Below are 25608 nucleotides of genomic sequence, written 5' to 3'. Positions count from 1 at the left end.
CCACAGCATCTCTGAACAGGACTATGATGAACTAGCTCTTCAGGTACAGCAAAGAAAGTCTCAGTCACTATGATAACACCACTGAAAGACTGCATACAGAAGGAAAAAGCCAAATGGTAACAATTTGTACCAGAGGAGATGCCGATGCATAATGGCTGGACAAATTTCAAGTGGACACTATACAAAAATATGCCTGGCATGCCCAGTGGATCCCATACTTAGCCAACATGCAAATGCATAAACACTATAAAGAATGCAATTCTCCCACATTTTTAATTCATGCGGAAAGGTCACTGCTCATACCCGATAGAATGGATAGGAATGCTAAACTCATTGAAGTCCCAGACTGGATGAAAACTGTTCTTCCCTTCTGAGCTCAAGACAAGGTGTGCAGTTCCCCCCAACACAAGCAGAGTATTTGACAAAGCATTAGAAACACAGGACTGTTATACCCAGCTGATGTCCATTATCATTAGGGTCACTGCAAAAATATCCCAAACAACAAGCTGAAACAATGATTGAGAAGGTCACTGAAAAACCAATCAGTAAAAACAAAATGAAAACTCCAGCAAAGCTAAAACTTCCACTGAGTGACCTCCCCAAATCTTTTGTATCAGAGGCACATGGGATATATGCAAATGACCCTTATGAACATCAGGTGTTTCAGCTCATTGGCAATTCTGAATGCCCACAACTTGTTTCATCATTTTAATGGACAATTTCAGACCAATAAAGCCAAACCCAACTAGCTGTGGATATGCATATTTTGGCCTTATGACCTTGTCAGCACAGCACAAGCAGAGTGCTTGACTAAGCATTAGAAACACAGGGGTGTTATACCCAGCTGATGCCCATTATCATTAAGGTCAAACAACAAACTAAAACAATGAGTGACTTGTTTCATTGTTTTAATGGACAATTACAGGCCAATAAAGCCAAACCCCACTAGCCAAACACTCTGCTTGTGCTGTGCTGACGAGGTCATAACAAGGGCGAGATATGTATATCCACAGCTGGTGGGGTTGGATTTATTGGCCTGAAATTGTCCATTAAAACGACAAAACAAGTCATGGGCATTCAGAATTGCCAATAAGCTGAAACATCTGATGTTCATAGAGCTCATTTGCATATATCCCATGTGCCTCTGATACAAAAGGTTTGGGAGGTCACTAGAAACAAAACTCAAAGAAATGTTTGAGGAAGCAAGCAGCTATGGATGATGGGTCCCAGTGTAAAATATCAGGTGCCTGAAAAGCATAAAGGTAGGGACTGTGCTAGTTTTGTTCAGCAGCACCTGGCATACTAGTTTGAAATCCCAGAGGACTTGACTAAACTGGAAAGGATGCACAAACTGCAAACCTGGAAGCAGGCAGAATATGCAGAGGCATGCTATCAACTAGTTTCAGTCATATGCCACTGAGGAAGACATTTTTATTATCAAGGCTCTAGAAGCCAGGGAAGGACTGTCAGGTGGGGGTTGAGAGTATATATGTACACAATGATTTCTCTGCATAGACTATGAAAATAAAAGCCCTCTTTTTTTCAGCTAACAGACTGTAAACATTTCTGCTTTAAAATTATTTTACCCTGCCTATTTTGGATTGTTATCCACCAGTCCAAAAACATATCTAGATGCATGTGAAGCAATAAATATCTATGAACAACGAGCAACCGAGTTATCACAACATGACAAGCATCAGCAAGGGGGAGGACAGCTATGCAAGCAGAGAGCAAGGAAAAGGCTTCCAACACCAAGTCAACACTAAAGAAGGTGACATTTGCAATTTTTAACAAACAATGCAGTAAGCAGGGAACAACAGCTGTTTTGGACTCCTGGACAAGAAAGGAATTTAAGGGCTTGGTACAGGCACTAAGAAATCTCCCTTGTTAGAAAACTAAAAGTACTGGTTTAACATGTACTTTATGGTGGAGGGTCTGTGTTAAGGTTTTCTGTTTTGTTTAAAATGGTCTGGTAAATGTTTTCAGCCACTGCTTCAAGGTTGCGTATAAAGGGTAGCCACTGAGGGTACAAGTGATGTGTTCATTATAGAAGATCAGACGCCTTGGGAAAGGTCAAACAGCATAGGAGAGTATTGTAATCTTAGCTATTTTATTACTCCTTTCCTGGCATAGCATCGGCTAAATAAACTCATTCCTGGGGAAGGAAACATTATTTTCACTGCTCCTTTTAGGCAAACAATTCTTTGTTAAAATGCTGCATGTCAGTGGTCTTGCGGAGCCAAATGGACTTTTCACTTTCAGCCACTAACTAGTGTGAGCAATAATTGCTCAGTTGCAAAGCTGCTGCATATAGTTTTTTCAGTAATGTGTTGTAGTTACTGGTTTTCAACAAGTTGCGGTTATAAATATTTACTGGTCATAGAGGAGCACTATACTTGTGTTGTAAACTTGAAGACAAAGGGTGCAATGCAGACCACTGAAATGGACTTAAATAAGCAGTATATAGTTAAACAACTGAGATGAATGACTAAGGAATACAGAGGCGGGGGGGATTTGTCAACACACATACTATACCATTGCTAACAACAAACACGGGACCATTAAGCTCCTAAGTTGGAATGGTAATGGGTTTGTGGATATGCAGAAAAGAATAATATTTCCAAATTCAAATTAGGTTGATGTCTGGCTTGATAAAAGAAATGCACCTTGGCCTAGATGAGAATTCAAAATTACTTAAGGGGAAGTGGAAGACAGGAGTATTTTCTTCAGTTCTGTAAAAGACAGTCAAGGGACAGCAGTCCTTATAAGCAATTACTGTCATTTGCTGATAGATAGTCAGATGAGACACAGAGGCGGATGATTTGCAGCAGTAAAGGCAAGTCTTAGGTGCCTTAAAATAACTTTGCGTTCTCTTTACCTACCACCAGGATTTGGCATTCAGGAATTTAGGAAAATGATGGAAGTTTTGTATTTCTCCAAGGAAATAATAATGTGGTGGGGACTGGAATGTGATCACACATGCATGAAACATGACTAAAATCCTGGAAAACAGGTGATCAGAAGAAAAGGCAGGTTAGCAGAGCAGTGTATGAACAGCGCAGGTTTAGCTGATGCAGGTAATAACAAGTTTCTCCCATCCTTTACCTATAAATCTGTCAAAGATGGGACATGGGCTAGTCTAGACAGGATCTATGCAACTAAGAACAGTTGTTTTTATTAAATAGTGTAAGGGTGTTCCCCATCTGCCTGCCTGATCACTTACCTGTGACAGCAGATTTATGGGATAATGTAACAGTAAAAATTGATCAACACTGGAGATTCCCATTATACCGTATACAAAGAGAATCTTTTTCTGGGTGGCCACTGTGGTGCAGTGGTTAGCGTTGCCGCCTCACAGTAAGAGGTTCTCTGGTTAGATCCTCAGTTGGGGTGCCTTCTGAGCGGAGTCTGCATGTCCTCCCTGTGGTCGCGTGGGCTTCCTCCGGGTGCTCCGGTTTCCTCCCACATTCCAAAGACATGCTGTAGGTGGATTGGAAACTCTAAATTGGCCCTAGGCATGAGTGTGTACCCCTTCTGTAGAAGGTTGGGTGCCGGGCTGGCAACTCAACACCGTAAAACTCCACTGCCAATCATGAGCTGACAGGTGATCCACCGTGGCGACCCCTAACCGGGAAAAGCCGAAAGGAGAAGAAGATAGAGAATTTTCTTAAACAAGAGTTGAAAGAAATCAAATCAAGTACAGGTGTGATTAGTAAGAAATAGAAGCAGTTTAAGGGAGATTGTAGGGAGAAATAATGAAAAATACTCAAAAAGACTAGATACATCACAGGACATTAATGGATAAAAAGACAGAAGAAAGTACAGTTTTGTACCTACCATAAATGTAGATGTTCGAGTGCTAATACAGCTGCAGTCATAACAGATGGGTTCTCCTGCCGTCAGGCGGGTCCTCGGTCGGCCGAATTCCAAAGTCTAGGTCCGGCGTCGGTTGTCGTCACTTCTTCCCCGATGTCAGTGCAACAGGGGTATAAAAGAATCAGCCGATGCCATTTTCTTCAGTTTTTCTTGCCCCAGATGTCAGGTGCCCCAAGAAGGAAGGCAAAACAGAAATTTATGTAGTAAAGCAAATGCAATATAATCAAAAAACAGTAGTTGCAAGCAAATACACCATAAAAGAATACCCCAATGAGGTTGTATGAGGAGGTGTTAGCCATAAGGCCTGTCCCAAGAGGGGAAGGAGGGCGGGAAACCTGGACTGCAGCTGTATTAGCACTCGAACATCTACATTTATGGTAGGAACAAAACTGTACTATGTTCATCGTGCATACAGCTGCAGTCATAACAGATGGGTAGAATCCCAAAGCTGATAAAGGGGTGGTAGGCACTAAGTGGAACTAGGTGGAGCCATGATGCCCTGCAAGACTGCAGTGGCAAAGCCCGCTCTAGTTTTGGAGTATAATGGTAGGTGATAGTGCTTGGAGAAAGTATGTACAGAACTCCAAGTGGCTGCTTCCAAAATATCTTTGGTAGGAACCCCCCTGAGGAAAGCAGCAGAGGTAGCTGTGGTCCTTGTGGAGTGAGACCTGATGCCTGTAGGCACAGTTTTACCATGAAAAGAGTAACAAAAGCGTATGCAGTGGGCTATCCATTTTGAGATTGTCTGTTTGGAAATAAACTTCCCTTGAGCACCTGTAGCATAGGACACAAAGAGTTGCTCTGATTTTCTGAAAGGCTTTTTCTGTCTAAATAATAACAGACCTGTCTGTGAATGTCCAGGGAAAGTTGTAGCCTCTCCCCTTTGTTTTGTGGATTAGGGTAAAATGTAGGTAAGTGGATAGCCTGATTCAAGGCTACCCTGGATACTACCTTTGGCATAAATGAAGGATTGGTTCGTAAGGAAACTCTGTCCTGATGGAAAATGATGAAAGGCTGCACAGCCATGAGGGCCTGTAGTTCTGAAACCCTGCGTGCTGAGGTGATAGCTAGAAGGAAGGCTGTTTTCCATGACAAATATTGCAGATCTGTTGAAGCAGCTGGCTCAAAAGGAGGCAGGGTTAGTATTTCTAGAATGAAATTGAGGTCCCAAGCAGGTACTGGTTGCTTCCTTGGGGGTTTTATATTCTTAGCCCCTTTGAGGAACTGTCTTAAGAGGGGGTGAGAGAATAAAGGAGGATCAGTGTTGTACTCTGCAGAAATGGCTGAGGCATGGATTTTGATGGAGGAGAATGAAAGTCCACTGCTTAGCAGCTCGGCTAGGCACTGTAGTATTTGAGGTAAATTCAGTATTCCAGGATTCTGACCCTTTTTCTGATTCCAGACACAAAACCGTTTCCATTTTGCGGAGTAGGCTTTTTTAGTAGAAGGCCTTCTGGCCTCCAAAATGACATCCTGCACCTCCTTGGAGAGTAGGGTCTGCTGTGAATTTAAGGAATTCTCCATGCAGCTAGATTGAGTGTTTTCAGCTGACTGTGAAGAGTTTTGAAGTTGTGCTGAGTCAATAGAAGAGGCATTAGAGGCAGGATCCATGGTGGGGAATGCGTCAGGCTCCTCAGGAGTGGGTACCAGTGTTGTCTTGGCCAGTCTGGAGCAATGAGAATCATCTTTGGTCTGTCTGCTCTGGCTTGTAATAGAACTTTGGCCAGCAGTGGAAGAGGTGGAAAGGCATAAACCATCATTGTTGTCCAACTGAAAGAAAGTGCGTCCACTTTCCAGGCCTGTGGATGAAAGGTCCTTGAGCAGAATTTTGTCAACTGGTAATTTCTGTGGGTGACAAAGATCTATGTCTGGCCTTCCCCATGCTTGAATTATCATTGTAAAAACTTGAGGCTGCAACTTCCATTCGTGTGGATCTGTCATATTTCTACTCAGGTTGTCTGCCAGTGTGTTCTCCTTCCCTGGCAGGAATTGTGCTTGAAGTTGGATTTGCAATTCCAGAGCCGTGTTCCAAAGGGACATGGCTAGTCTGCACAGGGGATATGAATGAGTTCCTCCCGGTTTGTTTATGTACCACATCACTGTGGTGTTGTCTGTTCTTATCAATAGCTGCCCTGGATGCAGTAGGTCTTTGAAAGCCATAATAGCATTTATTACTGCCAGCATTTCCTTTTGATTGATGTGTAGGTGCTTTTCTTTTGTGACCATTTGCCCTGAATGCACCGATCTGTCATGTGTGCCCCCCCAAGGCGTAGTCCGATGAGTCTGTTGCGATGACTTGATTTGCTTGAGGCTTGCAGAATGGGAGACCTATGTTTCTTTGGCATGCTTGAGCCCACCACAGAAATTCCTTCTGAAGACATGGAATCAGTGGTATGATTGTTTCCAAACCGTGGCTGTGTTGAGACCATATGTTTTTTAGGTACCATAGAAGTTTCCTCATATGCAGCTTTACACATGGGATTAGCAGGATACAAGATGCCATGAATCCCAGAGAATGCAGGATTTTCCTTGCAGTCAGCCTGGTGAAGGTTGACAGTTTTCTGAAGTATTGAGTTAATTGCCCTTGTTTCTCTGGCGTGAGGTAGGCCATCTGGGTGTTTGTATCCAAGCTGGCACCCAGGAAAATTACTGTTTGAGAGGGTATTAGTCTTGACTTCATTTTGTTGACTGTGTATCCCAGAGATTTCAACAACATTATTACAAAAGCCAGGTGTTTCAGAAGAGTGTGTTTGCTGTCCGCTTGGATCAGGCAGTCGTCCAGATATGGGTATATTTGTATCCCTTGAAGTCTGCAGAAGGCAATTACTGATGCCAGGCATTTCATGAACACTCTGAGTGCAGTAGATAAGCCAAAGGGCAATGCAGAGAATTGATAATGGGATGAACCTGCAAGACATCTGAGGTATCTTCTGCAATCTTGTCTGATTGGGACATGCAGGTATGCCTCCTTGAGGTCCAATGTCACCAGCCAAGACTCCTTGCCCATCATGGGAAGAAGCTGCTGTAATGTGAGCATCTTGAACTTTGGCACGAGTAAATATGTGCTTAGGATGGATAGGTCCAAAATAGGTCTCCGATCTTTGCCCTTCCTTGGTACCAGGAATAGTCTGGAATAAAAACCTTGACCCTGTTCTTGAGCAGGTACCTCTTGAATAGCTTTCATGTCCATGAGATCTGAAATTTGTTTTTGTGCCTCTGCCCTTTGATTGTGTGGCAGGTTTGGCATGCCTCTCATTTTTGGAAGGGTGTGAAAGTGGAATCTGTAGCCTCTGTCTATAATGTCCAGGATCCATTTTTCTTTTGTGACAATATGCCAATTTTTCGAAAATAATGCCAGTTTTCCACCTAAAGGTGCTGCCATTTGAGCCTTGCTTGGCATGCAAAGGGGAAAGTCATTGGGTCTGCTTTCTGAATGGCTGTGAACTATCCTCACCTCCTCTTGGTGTAGGTGTTTGCCATTGTCTGCCTCTAAATGATCCTTGAGATTGCCCTCTACCTCTCGGGTGCCTGTATCTACCTCTTTGAGGTCTGTCTGTGGCTGGAAAGGACCAATTTTTTGAAGGCGAATTTCTACTGAAACGTGGCGGTTGTACCTGTAGGAAATCTTTCACTGTTTGCATTGATTTTGCCTTTTCCTCCATTTTCTTTAATACCTCCTCAACTTTAACACCAAACAATACATCTTTTTGAAGAGGTGCATCTAGTAATTTAGCTTTGACATGATCTGGTAAGGTTTGCTCTTTGAGCCAAGCATGTCTACGTATGACTGATCCTGTAACAGCGGCTCTACAAAAGGCCTCTAAAGCATCAAAACCACATTGCAAGGTATGTTTACCCACTTGCTCTGCACTATGCAACAAATCCTGCAACTCCTTCAAGTCTGGTTGTTCAGGTTGTGACATTTTGCTTTTCAACTGAAATAACAAAAACTGTTGATACTTTAACATATGGAACGGACAGTTTAATGCCCTCATGGTTAAAGTGGCCGAGGTGTATACCTTTTTCCCCCACCTTTCTAAAGCTCTGGAATCTCTCTCTGAAGGTAATGGATTTTTGGCAGTGGAGGCCTTAATTCCCTTGGGACCCTGTGAAATAGTTTCTGGGTCAGCCGCATGGCTTTTGTATAGGAATTGGTGTGAATCAGGCACCCGGTAATACCTGTCAGGCTTGACTGGAGCTGGAGGTAAAGAATCTGGGTTAAGGCTGGCCTCTGAATACACATCATCTAATATGTCTAAGACAGGAGGTATAGCCAGAGGCCTGTGCTGAGGGAGCAAGAGGAAATCCCTGAGCCTTTTCTTGGAGTCTGAGTACTCTTGGCCTTCCCAGTGGAAGTGTTCCCTCAAGGTAAGCAAAGTTTCCCCAAAAGAGTAATCCTCAGGGGGGGGGGGGGACACAGAGGGAATGGACTCCTCTGCATCAGAATCTTCGAAAGGGGAGTAAGAATGTTCCTGGTCCTCAGAATGCTCTGAAGTAATGGAGGCTTGGTCCGAGGAAAGGTATTCTTCCTCCACTCTGGGCCTTTTGTCCGGGGGGGGGGGGGGTTGAGAACCTCTGATAAGAGTAATCAAATCCTCAGCCATTTTGAGCATCTGCTTTTTAGGCATGGGGCCTTGAGAGGGGCCCTGCGGAGCTTGTCTTTTAGAATGCATGGCTGCTTTAGATTTAGTGAAAGCCTTAATGGAAAAAGAAGAAGGCCTGAAGACACATTGAGAGGTGGCAGGCCTGTCTGAACTCTGAGTTTCCCCACCCAGAGTGGCTTCGGTATCTGTAGTCGGGGTGTGGGCCGAAGAGCCTGCGACCTCGGGCACAGAAGACACCGCTAATGAAGTGTCATCGGTAGCCAGGGGCTGCGTAGGCGCCTCGCTGAGAACCGGAGCACATGTAGTCGGCTTTAGCGTGGTGTCGGTAGAAGTTGCGGACCTTGTATGTCGGTCCTTATCTTTACGTCGTTTACTCAAAATTGGAGTCAGAGTATCTGACGACATGTTGTAAATAAACTTTTTGCCAAAATAGTGTTGGGCGAACTCCGCCCGACGCTTAATAGTGCGTCTGTTGAATGTAGCACAAAAACGACAGGCCGAGACGTTGTAGTCTGGGCCTAAGCAAGGTATACAGAGGGAATGGAAATTCTTATGCGGTATTTGCTTCCCACATGAAATGCAATTATTAACTTTGTCTGACATCGGTCTGAGGCAAGAAAAGTTTCCCCAACTGGGTACTTAGCTTTCTAGAAGTTTTCGGTTGAAAAATATTCGTAATCTCAGGAGCTGGCCGACCGGCACTTGCAAACTGCTTCTGCTTCGGGCACCGCGCGGCAAGAAAGACTGAAGAAAATGGCGTCGGCTGGTTCTTTTATACCCCTGTCACACTAACGTCAGGGAAGAAGCGACGACAACCGACGCTGGACCTAGACTTTGAACATCTGCAAGAACTGGAAGGGAGGGATGGGGAGGGTTGTGGAGAAATACGAGGGACTTGGAGGGGAAAAGGAAATTGTATAATTGTTACATAAATTTGATTTCTACTGTGTAGGCTTAAAAGAAAAATACTTTAAGGACTCCCTTAGATATCAGCATATAATAGTGATCAGGTTAAGACAACAAAATGTAAGACATGATGGTAAAACTCAAGATAATTCCAGGTGGTGTAGAGAGTGTGGACCTGAGAGAGATTTTATAATAATTTAGATTTTTTTAAGGTGCTGTATCATTAATAAGGAGAAGGGAATGGAGAGGAAGAGAGAGGGGTACCCAACAGAACTGAGCCTGCACAAGCTTTCTGGGGAGCCAGAGACAGGACTGGTTAAATAATGTACAACAGAAGTACAGAGTATGAAGAACAGAATGAAACAAGAGAAAACAGCAGGGTCGGATGGTATCCCTGTGGAGATGTGGAAGAGAGGTGGGTAGATGCTTTATGAAACTTTAGCCCTTTTATTCAATCAGATTTGACATATGGGTATTCCCCCAGAATCTTGTAAGCAAGCAATCATTGTGATGGTCTATAAAGAAGGGAAGAAATAAGAACTGTTGTCTTCATACAGACCTGTCTCAATCTTAAAACATGATTATAAAATATTTATGGCCATGTTAGCGAAGACGTTGGGAAGATCACTACATGCTTGATGAGCTTTGACCAAACAAGCTTCATAAAAGGGTAGACAAACATTTGATAACATGTGTGCACAACTGATCGTACACCGTGTACACCTCATACAGATCATGGTCACACTGCTCAGCCTGAGTGCAGAGAAAACCTTTGACAGGGTAGAGTGTTATTTTTAAGGGAGTCCTTACCAGCTTTAAGATTGAGAACCGTCCAAGAAGGCTATAACAAGAAGCTGGAAATTTACAGATCTGCTAGAGATACAAGAGGTTGTCAGTATGGTCAATGAGTTATATAAAGCTGAAGAAAAAATGTAAGAGAGTAAAACGCTTACAAATATAGGGAAGTGGCATAGATGGATGGTAATAGGTTCATAGGTTCATAGGTTTATACTAGGCTATCTGCCCTAAGGCATTTATAAGCCTAGCCCAAATTTTTGTGGCTTACGCCACCCCTTATATGAAAAAATACTGTGCCCATTAGTTTGTTGTGCCTCTGTCCAGCAGTGACACAGAGATGATTCGATCTCCCATCCACAGGTCTAGATTTCTCTTGAACAGAGTCAGCGAGGTGCTCTGCCTCACATGGACCGGGATTTTATTCCACAACATAGGGAGTCTCTGAGTGATAAATCTATCCCTCCAGCACGTCCTATTTATATCCGTGCTAAGGTTTAAGTCGCTTGCTCTAGTGGTTTTGGTGGATTTGGATTTTTGAGGTGGAGCATGTCCATTAATTCCGGGTTGGACATGGCCTTGTATGTCAGGCACATGTCACCTCTGAGCAGACTGAATAGAGCTGGAGTTTCTTCAATCTGGCAGCATATGACAGATTTTGGAGTCCCTTTATCCTTTTGGTGAGGAACTTTTGGGGTCTCTCCAATTGCTGCAGATGTCGGGTGAGATACATCCCGAATGGGGCATTGTACTCGATCATTGGTCTGATAAGTGAAGAGTACAGAACAATGACCTCACTAGATCTGGATGTGAATCCTTCATGATCAGGTGGGCAATGTAGAAGGTCTTTCTAACCACTTTAGCAATGTGACTGTCAAAAGAAAGGCCACTGTCAACCTGGGTCCCCAGGTCCCTGATAACCTCTTCTGTGCTTAGTGGATTGCCACCTATATGGTAGCTTGGGGTTACCTTGTTTTTCTCGAAGGGTATGACTATACATTTTTGGCGTTTAACTTCAGGCCATGGCTCTGGCACCAGCTATCTGTTTCCGTGAGTCCCTTCTGAAGGATATCCGTGTCCGATGCACTTTCCACTATGGCGCCCAGTTTGCAGTCGTCTGCAAACTTTGTCAAAGTCCTCCCATGTTGGCCTGTACTTCTGAGAAGTAGATGCCAAACAATAGGGGCCAAGGACCGAGCCCTGTGGGACACCACTTGCAACTCTAACCCTGTGGGTTCTGTCCTTAAGCCAGTTTGCAACCCATCTTGTGACATATGGGTTTACATTTAAGCTGGTAGTAGTTTTCTACAATACCGAGTGGGGTATTGTGTCGAAAGCTTTGCAAGGTCAAGGTAGGCTGTATGGACTGCCTTTCTCATCAATGGCCTTGGTGACTGTTCAAGTTCAAAAGGCATGATCTTCCCTTGACAAAGCCAAACTGGGTCGGGTCCAATGTCTGCAAGTCCCCTATATCTTTGTTTATGAGCTCCATTATGATCCTCTCCATAGCTTTGCAGACTAGACTTGTTAAGCTTATGGGCGGTAATTACCACCTTGGGCACGTATCCTGTGGTAAGGCTGAGATTAAACAGCTGCCTTATGTGCGGGTTTAATTCCTCATTTAGCTCGTAGCACACAGCCGGGCCACCATCCGGTCCCATTGATGCTGTGAGAGCAGCTTTCACCTGCGCATTTGAGATGTCCGGGAGGCTACACTCGGCTGGGATAGTTATCTCTCCTTTAGGGGAGAGGATGAAGTTTGCACTGAACCTGTCTGCCAGTATGTTGGCAATGTCTGTGGGTTCAGTGATTTTTGTATCATTTTGGACTAATTCTGAGCATATCTGGGAGTTTCCACCCAGGTTCCTAACATAGCTGAAAAAGGCCTTATGATTGTCCTTTGAATCCATGGCAATTTTTCTCTCAAAATTGGCCTTAGTTGATTTTATGAGTGCTTTTTACTAATAATGATCAGGGTGACTTTTTATGGATTTTGTTCTATCATGTAATAGCTTTCTCCTCTTATTGTAAAGTTTGTCAATGGCTGGGGTCCACCAGACTGGACGTTTGCCCTTTGTGGAAAGAGTCTTGGTTTTATTTGGGATTGCCTGATCCATGCAGTCCTGGAGGTGTTCATAGAAGGCATTTGTGGGCCTTGAAGGATACCACACCAGTCTTATTAGTTTATGATCAGATCTCACCAATGAGGGATATACTTCCGTGGAGCATTTGTCCCCATGTTTGTGACAATGAGATCTAGTATATTTTCTCCTCTTGTGTAATGTTCCCAGTCTATATTCGGGTAGTTGAAGTCACCCAATATGATGGTGTTTGGAGATACATTTATATCCTCCAGTGTCTTCAGGAAGGCTGTGTTTTGCCTATGGTTAGTTGCACCTGGATGGTTTCGAAGCTTTAAGTGCGCCACCAACCTGGAGGTGTGAGTATCCTTTATGAATATGGATACACCTCCTTTTGTGGTGTGGTGTGCTCTCAGGAGCCTTGAACCAGGTTTCAGTTACAGCACAGACATCGATGTTCTCCATACTGAGAAATTTTGAGATTTAGACTTCTGGCATTGAGCAGCATTACCCTCAGTTTCTTCCCATTTTTGTTTTCTAGGGTGGTAGGTTTAGAATTTGAGCCTTGCCTAAAAAGGCACTATGGGGTGGCGCCAATATCCGAATCCCAGGGTGACAGGTGCAAGCCGTCCCTTGCGAAGCAGCGGCAAACATGTCATCCCAGGCAGACAGACACTGGATCCCCTTTGAATGACACCAGACATTAAGCCAATTGTTAAAGCTGATCATCTTGTCTCTATATTGTGGCATCATTCTTGGTGAAGGAAGGATACTGCTCAGGGTGAGGGTCATACCTGCCTGGGCTACATAATCAGAGAGCTCCTCTATGTCTCTCTTCATGTAGTCCAGGGACACACCAGCATGGACAATGACTGTGTCATATTTGTACTTGCCGTGGAGTGACCGTGCTTGTGTTATGTGGCGGATTCGGCAGCTTACTGTGACCCTCTCCTTGTTCAGCCTGGTGAGTGGGACGTCAGTGTGTCTGACTATGGAGTCACCTATGACAAGTATGTTTGGTGTTGTATTTGGCCTTAAGGGCTGTGACTGCTTTGCACACTGCTTTTGTGGTTTATGTGTTGCTTGTGGGGTGTCTTGAGGTAGCAGTTGTTTGGGTGTCTGCTTTGGAGGCCTCTGCTGTTTAGGTAAATTTTACTCAGAGCCTCCAGTATGTCTTTGTGTGTTTATGTGTTTGATTCAGTGGAGTGGTAGCATTATGTGAGGCTGGTTTTGTGGTGTGTGTAGTTTCCTTCTCCTCCTGTCTGGTCTTGCCAGTCCTGAGTTGAGAGAGCTCAGCCTCCAGTTTGGCTAAATAGCTGCATCTCGCTTAAGTATTTGTGTTATGTGGGAGGAGGAGAGGGTTGTCTGTGTACATGAGGCAGTTATAACATTGCCTCAAGATTCCCAGATTCACCAGCTGGACCGAGAGGAGATTGACAACTGACCTTTGGACATGCTAGAATAATATTAAACAAGGGCCAGTGGGGAGTGAGGGTGTAGTGCTTTTAATTTTTAGTGCTGACTTATATAATTGCTTTAGTGAGCAAGTGAAATGCAAAACGACAAACAGTAACTTTCTTTCAAGTGAAACAAGGAAATAAGTACAGTAAGCAATGCAGATATCACTAGTGATCCACAGAAGCACTGAAGGAAATAACAAGCAAACAAACAACAAGCATATAAACAAAGCTAGATTCAGTAGGCCTGGATCTAGTCTATGCTAGAGCAAACAAGGTGAACCAATTTCAGTAAGATACAGTTCAAATATTCAGGCACTATAAACCTTTACCCAGAAAATTCCCAGCTCAGAAGGGCAGAGTCCAGCCTCTTCTCCCACAAGAGTGCAGACCACGAACCTTCTTAATGTAAAATAACTGGCCTGAAGCCCAAGTGCCTAAACCAGAACTAATACACTTGGACACTGGGCTCTCAATCAGCAGTTCCCAACTTAGAAGGATGAAAGCTACCTGTCCTGCCACCACAGTGCTTGCCACAAACCTTCCTAATGTAAAACAACAAGTGCTTAATCCAAAAGACTTGAATGATAGCTACACTTTAATCAAGTTACAACCAAGCAGTAATAAATACCATTGAATACTTTAGAGAATGTCTGGATTAGTGCTCAAGTTACACAAACAAAGCTAGATCCAGCAGGCCGGAATCCAGTCTATGCCACAGCAAACAAAAACAGTTCAGATATGCATGCACTATAAGCCTTTAACCAGAAATTCCCAGCTCAGAAGGGCAGAGTCCAGCCTCTCCTCCCACAAGAGTGCAGACCACGAACCCTCTTAATGTAAAATAACTGGCAACCAGAATTAATACACTTTTAGAATAACAGACACTGAGCCCTCAATCAGCAGTTCTCAACCTAGAAGGATGTAAGCTACCTGTTCTGCCACAACAGTGCAGACCACAAACTCTCTCAGTGCAAAACAACTAACTGGTCCGAAGCCCAAGTGTTTAAACCAAAAGGCTTAGAATGAGTTACACCAAGCAGTAATAAATACAATTGAGTATTTTAAGATGATGCAAAATAAAAGAAGTAGGTAAAAACACAAGTACAGTAAAAGCAGATGAAATTTTTTTTTTTTTTTCTGAACAAGTGCTGAGATCAAAGAAACAGATTTGAGTGCTGAAACTAGAAAACTGGCTAGTTATAAGAAAAAACAAGCTAGAAGGCTTCCCTCAAACACAGAAGGGCTTGGGGCTCAGAAGCTACAAATAGTCTGTACCACTTAACAAGAAAGGCAGGAAATTTTTTTTTTCTATTTCCCAGATGCTCTCTTTGTACACAGTAGGAGTGCCTGAAATCAGAATATGATCTCACTGCACAGATTAACACCAAAACAAAAACGGGGTGGGAATAACAGTTTAAATCAATTTAAATACTGTATTTTTTACAGTTTAAATCAATTTAAATACTGTATTTTTAAAAAGTGCAGAAAAAGGTAGACAGGAAATCAAAGAATGTGGGCTACCCACACCTGTAATTATAAATTCTCTTATACTCCAGTTGAATAGAAAATTCCTTCAACACTCCTTCATACACAGTTTAAATCAATTTAAATACTGTATTTTTTCTCTTATCGTCCCAGGTTGAATATAACCATATGCAAGGACAGAAATCAAAGAATGTGGCTACCCCCACCTGTAATTACTAGCAAAAACAAAAAATCAGCCACACTAGCTTTCAGTTCAAGTACAAAAAGTGCAGAAAAAGGTGCTTAAAATTCTCTTACAGTTGAATATATAACCAAGTTCCAAGTTCTTAGCTGGCTGGGAATTATTAATCAAAGAATGTGGCTACCCCCCCTGTAATTACTAGCAAATAACAACAAAATTCAGCCAAGCCAACACTCAGTTTCAGTTACTAGCTTTCAGTTCAAGTTACTGAAGAGCAGAATAACTTTCAGCTAAAAATTTCTCCTTTTAAATACTGTATTTTTAAAAAAAAAAGAAAAAAAACTTAAAAAAAAATCTCTATCCAGACAGGAAATCAAAGAATGTGCTACCCCACACCTGTAATTACTAGCAAATAACAAAAATTCAGCCACACTAGCTTTCAGTTCAGTTACTGCAGAAAAAGGTACTTAAATTCTCTTATACGTCCAGTTGAATATAACCAAGTTCTTAGCTGGCCAAGCTGGAGTTTTAAAGCAGGTTAAATAGATAGTTTTAAATAGGTTAAACAGATGAAGATTTGATCAGGAAATAATAGTTTGAGAGTTGACTAGGATTCAGAAATTATGCTCCTTTTCAGCATTGCATTCTCTGAGCTTATTAAAATTAATCTAGACTGATGTGTTAAAATGGAATATTCAGTATCTTCACTCTTATTTATAAATGGAAATATGAAAAAGATAGATATATGATGTAATGTTCACACAACTTCATTGTCATGGCAATAAACTTGCTCTTGCAGGAAAAAAGTGGATCAATGGAAGCTGCCACATTCATGCGGTTTGGTTTCACAATCAGACTCTGAGTTGGTGAATTTAATTTAAAAGGGACAAAGTGCAGTGTGGCAAGATTAATACTTACTATGGTCCTGATTATAACAGTGGTTAACTAAAGTGCCAGTTTACATTTTACAATGACAACACATTTTTAACCATTTTCCTTGCTTATTTTAAATGTACAAAAACATTAGGCTAGAAAAAAGTATGGTAGACAAAGATTTATTTATTTTAAAAAAGTACCCGAGTAAACATTTTCATGCAAATATTCAGAATCTTCTGGCCTTTGCAGCATACCTCTGATTTCCTCATATTTCTCCTTTGCTACTCTAACTTTCCTTCCCAGTCTTTTTGAATATCCTGTGATTGATCTTATAGTTATGTAATATCTTAAGCTTTATTAAGAATCCCTTTCTTAACAGCATCTTCTACTAAAAACCTTGACAGAGTTGGACGTTCATTCAATACTCCCATCTCTCTCTCTTTGACGGTACAACTGCCAACAGTCCATGACAAGGGAAGCAAATGTCTGAGCAGCAGATAAATCACCTGCCTGGCTTCTTCCCACCCTAACCACTTTTCCCTTTTTAACTTGTTTATTCCTAGTAGTATGGTTCTTGTGTTAGTTTCCTCCAGTTACTTCTTGCCACCTCTTATCCTATTTTCTGTACCTGTACTTGTTATGCATTACTACTGGCAAAAATGTCCTTTCTCCACCCCCTTTCTGGTTTAGTCCTTAAACTGTTGGCTGTTGCATCATAAACAATATTCTGTATAATTAGTTTTTTCTCCACAAGGGCTCCTTGACCTCTATGTATCCCTTGAAATTCACCCTTGCACCATCATCTTTTCAGACTCTGATCGCAACCATCTGCTTGTGCCATATATAAAACTCACAATTGTCTAGATTTACGTACTCCTTTAAGTCAATTAGTGTCATACACCTCACTGCTGTTCATTAAGAAACATCTTATCCCACTGTGTTTTGGGAAGAGTGCAAGAGTAAATTCCATCAGCTCTTTTTAACTTGTGACAATTTTTTCCATTGTCTGATAAACTACACCTGGCCTATTCAGAGGACCAAAGGGTACAAACATTTTCACTGCATGTCCATCACCATTCATTTCCAATCTTTTTAGATATCTTCCCACATATCTTTAGCTACCACAACAGAAACTATTTTAATCCATGTGTCTAAATATTTCATTCTTTCATCACCCCATAAAAATGGGTACTTCTTTATGCATTTGTTGACTAGGGTACAACACTGATCCAAGTGTACTATTTTCAAGCTTGTCCCAGGGTTTACAATCAGATATAAAGTATACACAGTCCTAATAGGTTGGTTACATAATAACTTGTGTTAGGAAAGTAGTAATACAAACATACGGTCAAACTAATTCAGTGAAGCACATAACGTTACAGCAGGCATTTTGTGTTCATTTTATATCCCCCCAAAAACTGAAACTGTCTTAAAACACCCCAATGTTATTATTTATGATCTGTCAAACACAGAATATCATCTGCAAACATACCTTTTTCTTGACTACCACACTAAAAATCCATCAATTTACAAATTCCCTACCTTTTTATCTAAAGAGAAAGAGGGCATCCCTACTTGGTCCTTTTTATTTTAACTCAAGATGTCAGGAAAGCACTCCTTCCTTCGATTTTTGCCCCTGATCCATCACGTATTCCCATTATTATTTATACTCTTTGGGAATGCAAATGCTAACAGTGTTTTGCTCATTAATTCCTAGAAAACCCTATTGAAGGTTTAATCTGCACTCAACCTAATCAGTATATATATTTTTATATTCTGATTCCCTTTGAGTTATCATTGTTCTATTATCCAATGCTTCTCTGTCACTCTCACAAGACCAGTGATCCATATAGCTCACCATTCACTTAGCAATCAAGATTTAGAAGCAATATTGGCCTACATGATGCAGAGTTTTAGTAATACCACCACCGCTGTCTTTAATGATGTAGGTACCTCCACCACTTTTCAAAACATAAACCATACTTTCCAACTTTTCAACAGCCTACTTCCTGCTAACTTCCAGATCTTTACAGGAATTCCTATCCATTCCTGGAGATTTCCCTGTTGCTTGGTTACACATCATAATTTTTACTTCTTTATCAGTCCTCACTGTTAATTCCTTAGTCTCCATTTCACCAAGCTTTGGAATAACTAAGGTTTCCAAAAAATGCCTTCTAAAGTCTCTCTTCATGATTTATCGACTCCTCTGTTCCACACAAATTTTTCTAATGCTGCCAAAACATCTCTAATATCTCTTTAGGATTCACAGTTAACCTTACTAAAGGGTCACTTTCTGCTTTGTACTGCCCACGTTTTTTCTGATAAGAATTTCTGGGACTATTATTTGAGAAAACTGTTTATCAGTTAGCTTCCTAAACTAGTACATTGTCCAACTATTCATTTATTTTCCTCTTGACACTCTTCAAATGCTCTTCTTTTCTGCAAGCCTCTCCTTCCTCTGCAACATTTCAACTTTTGACAATTCTAAATAAGTTTGGTTACTTTTCACCTACAACTCTCTCATTTCCATTACATTTTTCAAGTTCATCTTAATGGGATCCCCCGTGCCTGGTGCAGGCATCATTTCCATCAGTCCCAATAACCTACGGATTTTACCGGTTACCCATTCCTTAAGTCACTTCCTTTTTAATAACAATGCAAGGAAATACTGATGCATTTCTTTTATTTTAGTTCCTTTATTCTTTATCATAGCTCTTATAACTGCAAGGTCTGATACAGTTACTGGATGGGTCTCAATAAATATACAAACATATTCCTGTGATATACAGCTCCTATCCAGCCCAGCCAAGTTAACACACCTTGAGGAAGAATATGTAAACACCCTCTGAATTGCTGCTATTGAATCAACATCTTTCATTCTAAACACGTTCATATATTTGTTTAAAAATCTACCTTCTCTTACAATTTCCTTTCTAGGACCCCCAATATATTCTCAGTGCTACACATTAAATTCCAATCCTCACCTATAAATACATTCAGAAACTATGTCTGTTCAGTATTATTATGAAATATAATGTATTTCCATAAAAGTTGAAAATTTTAGTTTGTTCTTTCCCCCATTCATTTCCTTCATGGGCAACCGTAACATAATAGGGATTCATTAATTTTAACTTTCACATCAGTTTGAAATAAATTGCACCTAAAAGGTTCAATTCTTCAAAGCTCCCCTATTACTTATTAGTCTTCACAGTCCTCAACTTCTCACTGTAGCATATTCTGGTTCAAATCACACTTTTTTATTGAAAAGTTATTAATCTTCTCCCCTTTCTTGACATTCCCACAGTATCAGTAACTGATATGAATCAAAGCTTTTCATATTTTTTCTCATCAGACCTTGGACTTTTCTCTGCAGCACAAGCATTTTCTTTTGGCTAGAGATAAAGGGCTTCACTGGCAAAGTCTCTATAGGGCTCTAATTACTTGGAGAGAGAGAGTTGAGAAATAAGAGTCCTTTTCACCTTGCTGACTAGAGTTTTGTTGACTTTTTTAAATTGCCTCCAAAGGCTGATCTGCCTCTATACAGGGTTTCAACCCACAAGGAAAACCTATTCTAAAAAAAACACCAGGTATAGCAGTTTAAATCTCACCCTAGCCTCATGAAAAAGTACAGTTGTGTACACTTACCATAAATGTAGATGTTCGAGTGTATTCACTGTTGCAGTCATTACACTTGGGTTATCCTGCTGGCAGGTTGCCCTCAGTCGGCCTGAATTCCAAAGTCTTGGGTCCTGCATCGGTTGCTGTCGCCTCTTCCCTGACGTCAGTGGTATAAAAGATGCAGCCAACGCTATTTTATTGTCCCCCAAACGGGTAGGTTAAAATTATGTAAATAAAACATACATGCACCAAAATAAGCTTTATCTTCATCTATAATCAAATACACCACCTAGGTTGTACAGATTAGAGAAGTAAAGATAAGTTCCATTAAAAGTAAGGGGGGATGGCGGGCGGGTAACCTGGACTGCAACAGTGAATACACTCGAACATCAACATTTATGATAAGTGTACACAACTGTAGTATGTTCTTCGTGTTTCACTGTTGCAGTCATTACACTTGGGTTGAGTCCCAAAGCTATGGTTGGGTGGCTGGAGCTAGACAGCATTAGGAGCGGCTATGAGGCCCTGCAGAACTGCAGTGGCAAAGCCTGCCTTGGATTTAGAGTAGAGAGGCAGATTGTAATGTTTTGTAAAGGTATGCACTGAACTCCAAGTAGCAGCCTCTAAAATGTCTTTGGTTGGTACTCCCCTGAGAAAGGCTGCAGAAGTGGCCGCAGCTCTGGTTGAATGTGGCCTAATGCCCTTAGGCACTGGTTTGCCATGCTGTGAGTAGCAGAAACGAATGCAGTGTCCTATCCACTTTGAAATAGTCTGCTTGGAGATCGCCTTTCCATGTGATGCTGTGGCATATGCCACTAGTAATTGCTCTGCCTTTCTGAAAACTTTAGTTTTGTCCAAGTAGAATCTAAGTTGTCTGTGTATGTCCAAAGAATGCAGAATTTTCTCCCCGTTGTTCTGTGGATTTGGATAAAAAGTTGGCAAGTGAATTGTTTGATTAAGGGCTACACTGGGTACCACCTTAGGCATAAATATAGGGTTTGTTCTCACAGACCCTGTCTGGATAAAAAATGATAAAGGGTTCCACAGCCACGAGAGCCTGTAGGTCTGAAACTCATCTTGCAGAAGTTATTGCTAGGAGAAGAGCTGTTTTCCAAGATAAGAACTTTATATCCGCAGTAGCAGCTGGCTCAAAAGGAGGTAATTAGAAGTTATGTACCTACCATAACGTTCCATGTTAGTTGTCTTCTCTCGCCTTCTTTCTTGCTGGATGGGTTCGGAGCCGATCCTCGGCTCCGACTCGGCACTAGCTTTAGCTCGAGAACTCCTTTTACCAGCTCGAGGCAACCCTATATCCCATGATGCAAGGCGGAACTACCTCAGATCTCGTTTGGCAGCTAACTAACCCTGCTAAAGACTTATCCTAATATAATTAGGAACCATGGTTCCTAAAAGAAGTCCTCATAACAATGCTCCAGAGGAAGCAATCTAATAGGAACTCTCCAAGATCTGTCCAGGCCAGGGGAAGGAGGGAGGACAAGAAAGAAGGTGAGAGAAGACAACTAACATGGAACGTTATGGTAGGTACATAACTTCTAAATGTTAAGTTGTCAATCTCGCCTTCATTCTTGCTGGATGGGACCGCCCCTAGCACCTGTATCCCGGTGGCTCAATGGAACAGACTCTTGAGAACAGTGGAACCAAAACTGGCCCTATCTCTGGAGGCCAAATCCAACTTGTAATGAGACACAAAGGTATGAGGCGTGGCCCAAGTAGCTGCTGCACAAATAGTGTCAATGGGAAGTCTATCCTGAAAGGCTACAGAAGTGGATAGACTCCTGGTCGAATGTGCTTTTGGCTTAGAAGATAGTTGTTTGCCCCTTAGAGAGTACACATAGGAAATGGTGGAAGTCAACCATCTAGATAAGGTCACTTTAGATACTGGAAGACCCAACCTGTTTTCTGCATAGGAGACAAACAATTGGTCTGATTTTCTAATTTGTTTAGTCCTATGTAAGTAGTACCTGAGCTGACGATGAACATCCAAAAAATGCAGCTTCTGTTCAGCTCTGTCAGAATAGTTAGGAAAGAAAACTGGTAGATCAATAGATTGGTTAATATTGGCTTGAGATACAACCTTGGGAAGAAAGGAAGGGTTAGTTCTGAGCAAAACCCTATCCTTATGAAACACCAGATAAGGTGAACGAATACAGAGGGCCTGAATCTCAGAAACTCTTCTTGCAGAAGTAACAGCCAGCAAAAATATAGTTTTCCATGTCAACAACTTTAAAGAACACGTAGCAGACGGTTCGAAAGGAGGTAGAATTAGGGATGCCAACATTAAGTTCAGATCCCATTGCGGAGGAGGATGTTTCACAGGCGGTTTTAGGAGAAAAACTCCTCTCAAAAAGGCTTTGCATAACCTATGAGACATGATGTTATTGTCCTGCAAGCCAACATGAAATTTGGAAATAGCAGCCAGTTGTACTTTGACTGTAGATGACGATCCCGAATGAAAAACCTCCGCCAGGAAATCCAAAACAGAATGTATAGGAGCGGTGAAAGGATCAATATTTCTGGCGTTTGCCCAAATAAAAACGCCGCCACTTGCTAGCATAAACAGTTCTAGTGGACGACTTTAAAGAAGACACTAAAATGTCTCTGACTGAGTCAGAAATCATTGGTAGCCTGGCTAGGGAAGGAAGTGGAGTAACCAAGCAGTGAGGTTGAGAGAATGAATGGCCCGGTGCTGCTGACCCGACTGGTGGATCAAAAGATCCGAACTGGGTCCAGATGCCAGGGCTGCACCAGAAGGTGATGATGTAGAGACAGAAACCAAATTTGTCGAGGCCAATATGGAGCAATGAGGATCAATTTGGCTCTCAAAACGGTGGCTTTCTGAATGACTTGTGGAATCAATGGAAAGGAGGAAAAGCATAAAGAGTCCCCGAGGCCAATCCTGGGTTAGAGAGTCTCTCAAGGGTTGGCCTGGAAGAGGAAATAGTGTGAAGTAATCTGGGCACTTGCTGTTTTGAGGGTAGCGAAAAGATCGCAACAAGGTGCCCCACTTCAGAAAAATCTGATCCACTACAGACTGATTGGGAGGCCATTCGTGAGGCATCAGAATAGATCTGCTTAGCCTGTCCGCCAATAGGTTGGACCTGCCGGGGATGTGCGTTGCTATCAGAAACCGCTGAGAAGAGATCGCCCATTGCCAAAGTCTGAGAGCTTCTTGACATAAGGGATAGGACCTGGTTCCGCCCTGTTTGTTGATGTACCAGACCACGGACATGTTGTCCGTCTGTACTGCAATAGTCCCTGTGGGAAGAAAGTCGTCGAGGGCTTGCAACGTTAAAAGCACTGCTCTCATCTCCAGGACATTTATGTGCAGGTGGTATTCTATGGGTTGCCAGGTCCCGTGGACCATCCTGCCCTGATAATGCCCCCCCCACCCGATCAGAGAGGCATCCGTGGTGACTGTGGCAACTGGAGGAGGGGGAACAAAGGGTCGGCCCTGATGAAGAAGAGGGGAAGATATCCACCGTCGTAGATGAGCCCTGCAAGACTGTGTCACTAAGATCTCGTGTCTCATGGGCAGATCGTGGTACCACCACTGCGTGAACAACATCCACTGCAGGAGACGCATGTGGAAGCGAGCCAGTGGAAGAAGAACAATGGCTGCAGCCATTAGGCCTAGAACTTTCAAGACAAACCTGGCTTTGACCTTGTTGCTTTGTAACAGAAGCTGAACAAATTTCTGGATGTCCAGAATCCTTTGATTTGTTAGCCTGGCTAACATTTTGACGGTATCTAACTCTGCCTATAAAGGTGATAGATTGGCAAGGCAGCAGAGAGGATTTTTCAAATTCACGAAATTCCTAGACTCTTGCAAAGCTGTAAGGTGTAGTCTCTGGACCAAGAAGCTGATCCTTGAGGTGGCGGAGAGGAGCCAGTCGTCCAAATAAGGAAACACCTGGAATCCTCGACGCCTCAGGTGAGCTGTGACCACTGCCATGCATTTGGTGAACACTCTGGGGGCTGAAGTGAGGCCAAAGGGTAGTGCGCTGAATTGGTAATGACTGGCTCCCAGCCGAAAGCGGAGAAACCTTCTGGAGCGCCTGTGAATCTTTATATGATAGCACGATCCTGAAGGTCTATCGAGCACATCCAGTTGTCCTTGCCCAGAAAGGGCAGAATGGATTGCAGCGTGACCATCCGAATCTTGCCTTCTGACAGACTTGTTTAGTCTGCTTAGGTCTAGTATTGGTCTCCAATCTCCCGTCCTTTGGGGACCAAAAGAATCTTGAGTAGAAGCCGGATCCTACTTGGTCTGCCGGCACTGTTTGGATGGCTCTTTTCCCAGGAGTTTTGAAACTTCCTGTTTTGCCAAATCCCTTTGACCGGGTGAGATGTCTGGAAGGGATTGTAGAGGTATGGGAAACCTTCAAGGGATTTTGTAACCCTCGGATATAATCGACTGTACCCACTTCTCTTGTGATAGGGATTGCCAGGCTACTGGGTACAGCAATTCTTCCCGACTGCCTCCAAGGGTGGACAGTCGGGCAACACCTCAGGGATGCTGAAAGGGCTTCTCAGGAAGAGACTCCCTGTTGCCCTGGTTCTGAGGTCCCCCCCTGCCTCTAGGGCGGCGTCTATTATTGTTACCCCCTCTGCCTCTGGGGGTAAACTGACCACGTGTCCGTGTAGCTCCTTGGGCTTTACGGAACCACATCTTCCCCGTCTGACCCTTGGGATATGGTCTAGAAGGAGTGGAAAACTGGACTCCAACGGCAGAAAGAGTTTTACCGTCCTGTTCACATCTGGTCAAAGTATCCTTCACCTGAGGTCTGAACAAAGCCAAACCGTCAAAGGGGGTGTTGGTGAAGGACACCTTAAAGGGGTCTGCAAAATTACACAGCCGCATCCAGGCTTGGCGTCTAAGAGCAACACCTGTGCCTGCGGCCTGCTCCATCGGCTGCATAAGATATGAGCCGCATGGAGGAGTTAGATATCGAATTCAGGATAGCTAGCTGAGAGGCAATCTTTTCCTGAGCCCCAGCAGCTGAAGGATCCTGGACTACTTCTCCCAGTTCCTTGAGAATATCTCGTTGAAGCCTGGTGAAGTGACAAAGGTAATTCAGCTTAACGATAGCAAAGGTCGCTGAAGAAAACTTCCGCTTTCCATACCTGTCCATGGTCCTAGAATCCTTATTAGGAGGATGGACAGGTACTGAAGGATCCGCCAGTTCCTTCTTAGTGGCCGCCGCCACCACCATAGCATCCACAGAGACACCTTTGGACAGGAACTGTTTGTCCGAGGGGCCGTGATGAATGTGGATGGTCTCCTGGGGACAGGTTCCACAGAATCTGGAGCCACGCCTCCGAGCCACTACCTGCATGAGTGGGTCGAAGGCGGAGACACCCAGGAGGTGGAGGGTCGGGATCCAAAGCCTCCAGGTATACCGACTCATCCTCGGAGGGGTCAATGGAGGGCCAATTCCCCTCTGTTTGAGGAGCTCAAGGATGTCTGAAAATGAGACATCCTCAGAGGGGACCGTGGGGAACCCTCCGACTCATCTAAGTCGGTATCAGATGTAGTAGACTCAGGGAGTCTGTGTGTTTCCTCTTACACGTCCTCTTCCGAGGGGTTCCCCTGCAGGGTCAGGAGAAACCTCGAAGAGGAGGAAATTCCCAGTGGGGAAACCTGGGGCGATGGATCCCTGGGCCTGAGAGCAAGAGGCTGGCAAGAGGCATCTGCAGGCACTGAT

At 43.0% G+C, this 25608-nt stretch overlaps 1 protein-coding gene across 2 annotated transcripts in view; it reads right to left on the bottom strand.

Moving 5' to 3' along the window:
• Positions 1 to 25608, bottom strand: part of DENND4B (DENN domain containing 4B) — a 2518380-nt gene that overhangs the window by 1973548 nt on the left and 519224 nt on the right. The window lies entirely within an intron of this gene.

This window comes from Protopterus annectens, chromosome 8.part0 (assembly GCF_019279795.1).
Source record: "Protopterus annectens isolate FY-2018-M chromosome 8.part0, PAN1.0, whole genome shotgun sequence".
Taxonomy (NCBI): Eukaryota; Metazoa; Chordata; order Ceratodontiformes; family Protopteridae; genus Protopterus; species Protopterus annectens.
The sequence above is the reverse complement of the archived record's forward strand: the minus strand, read 5'-3'. Positions and strand labels throughout refer to the sequence as shown.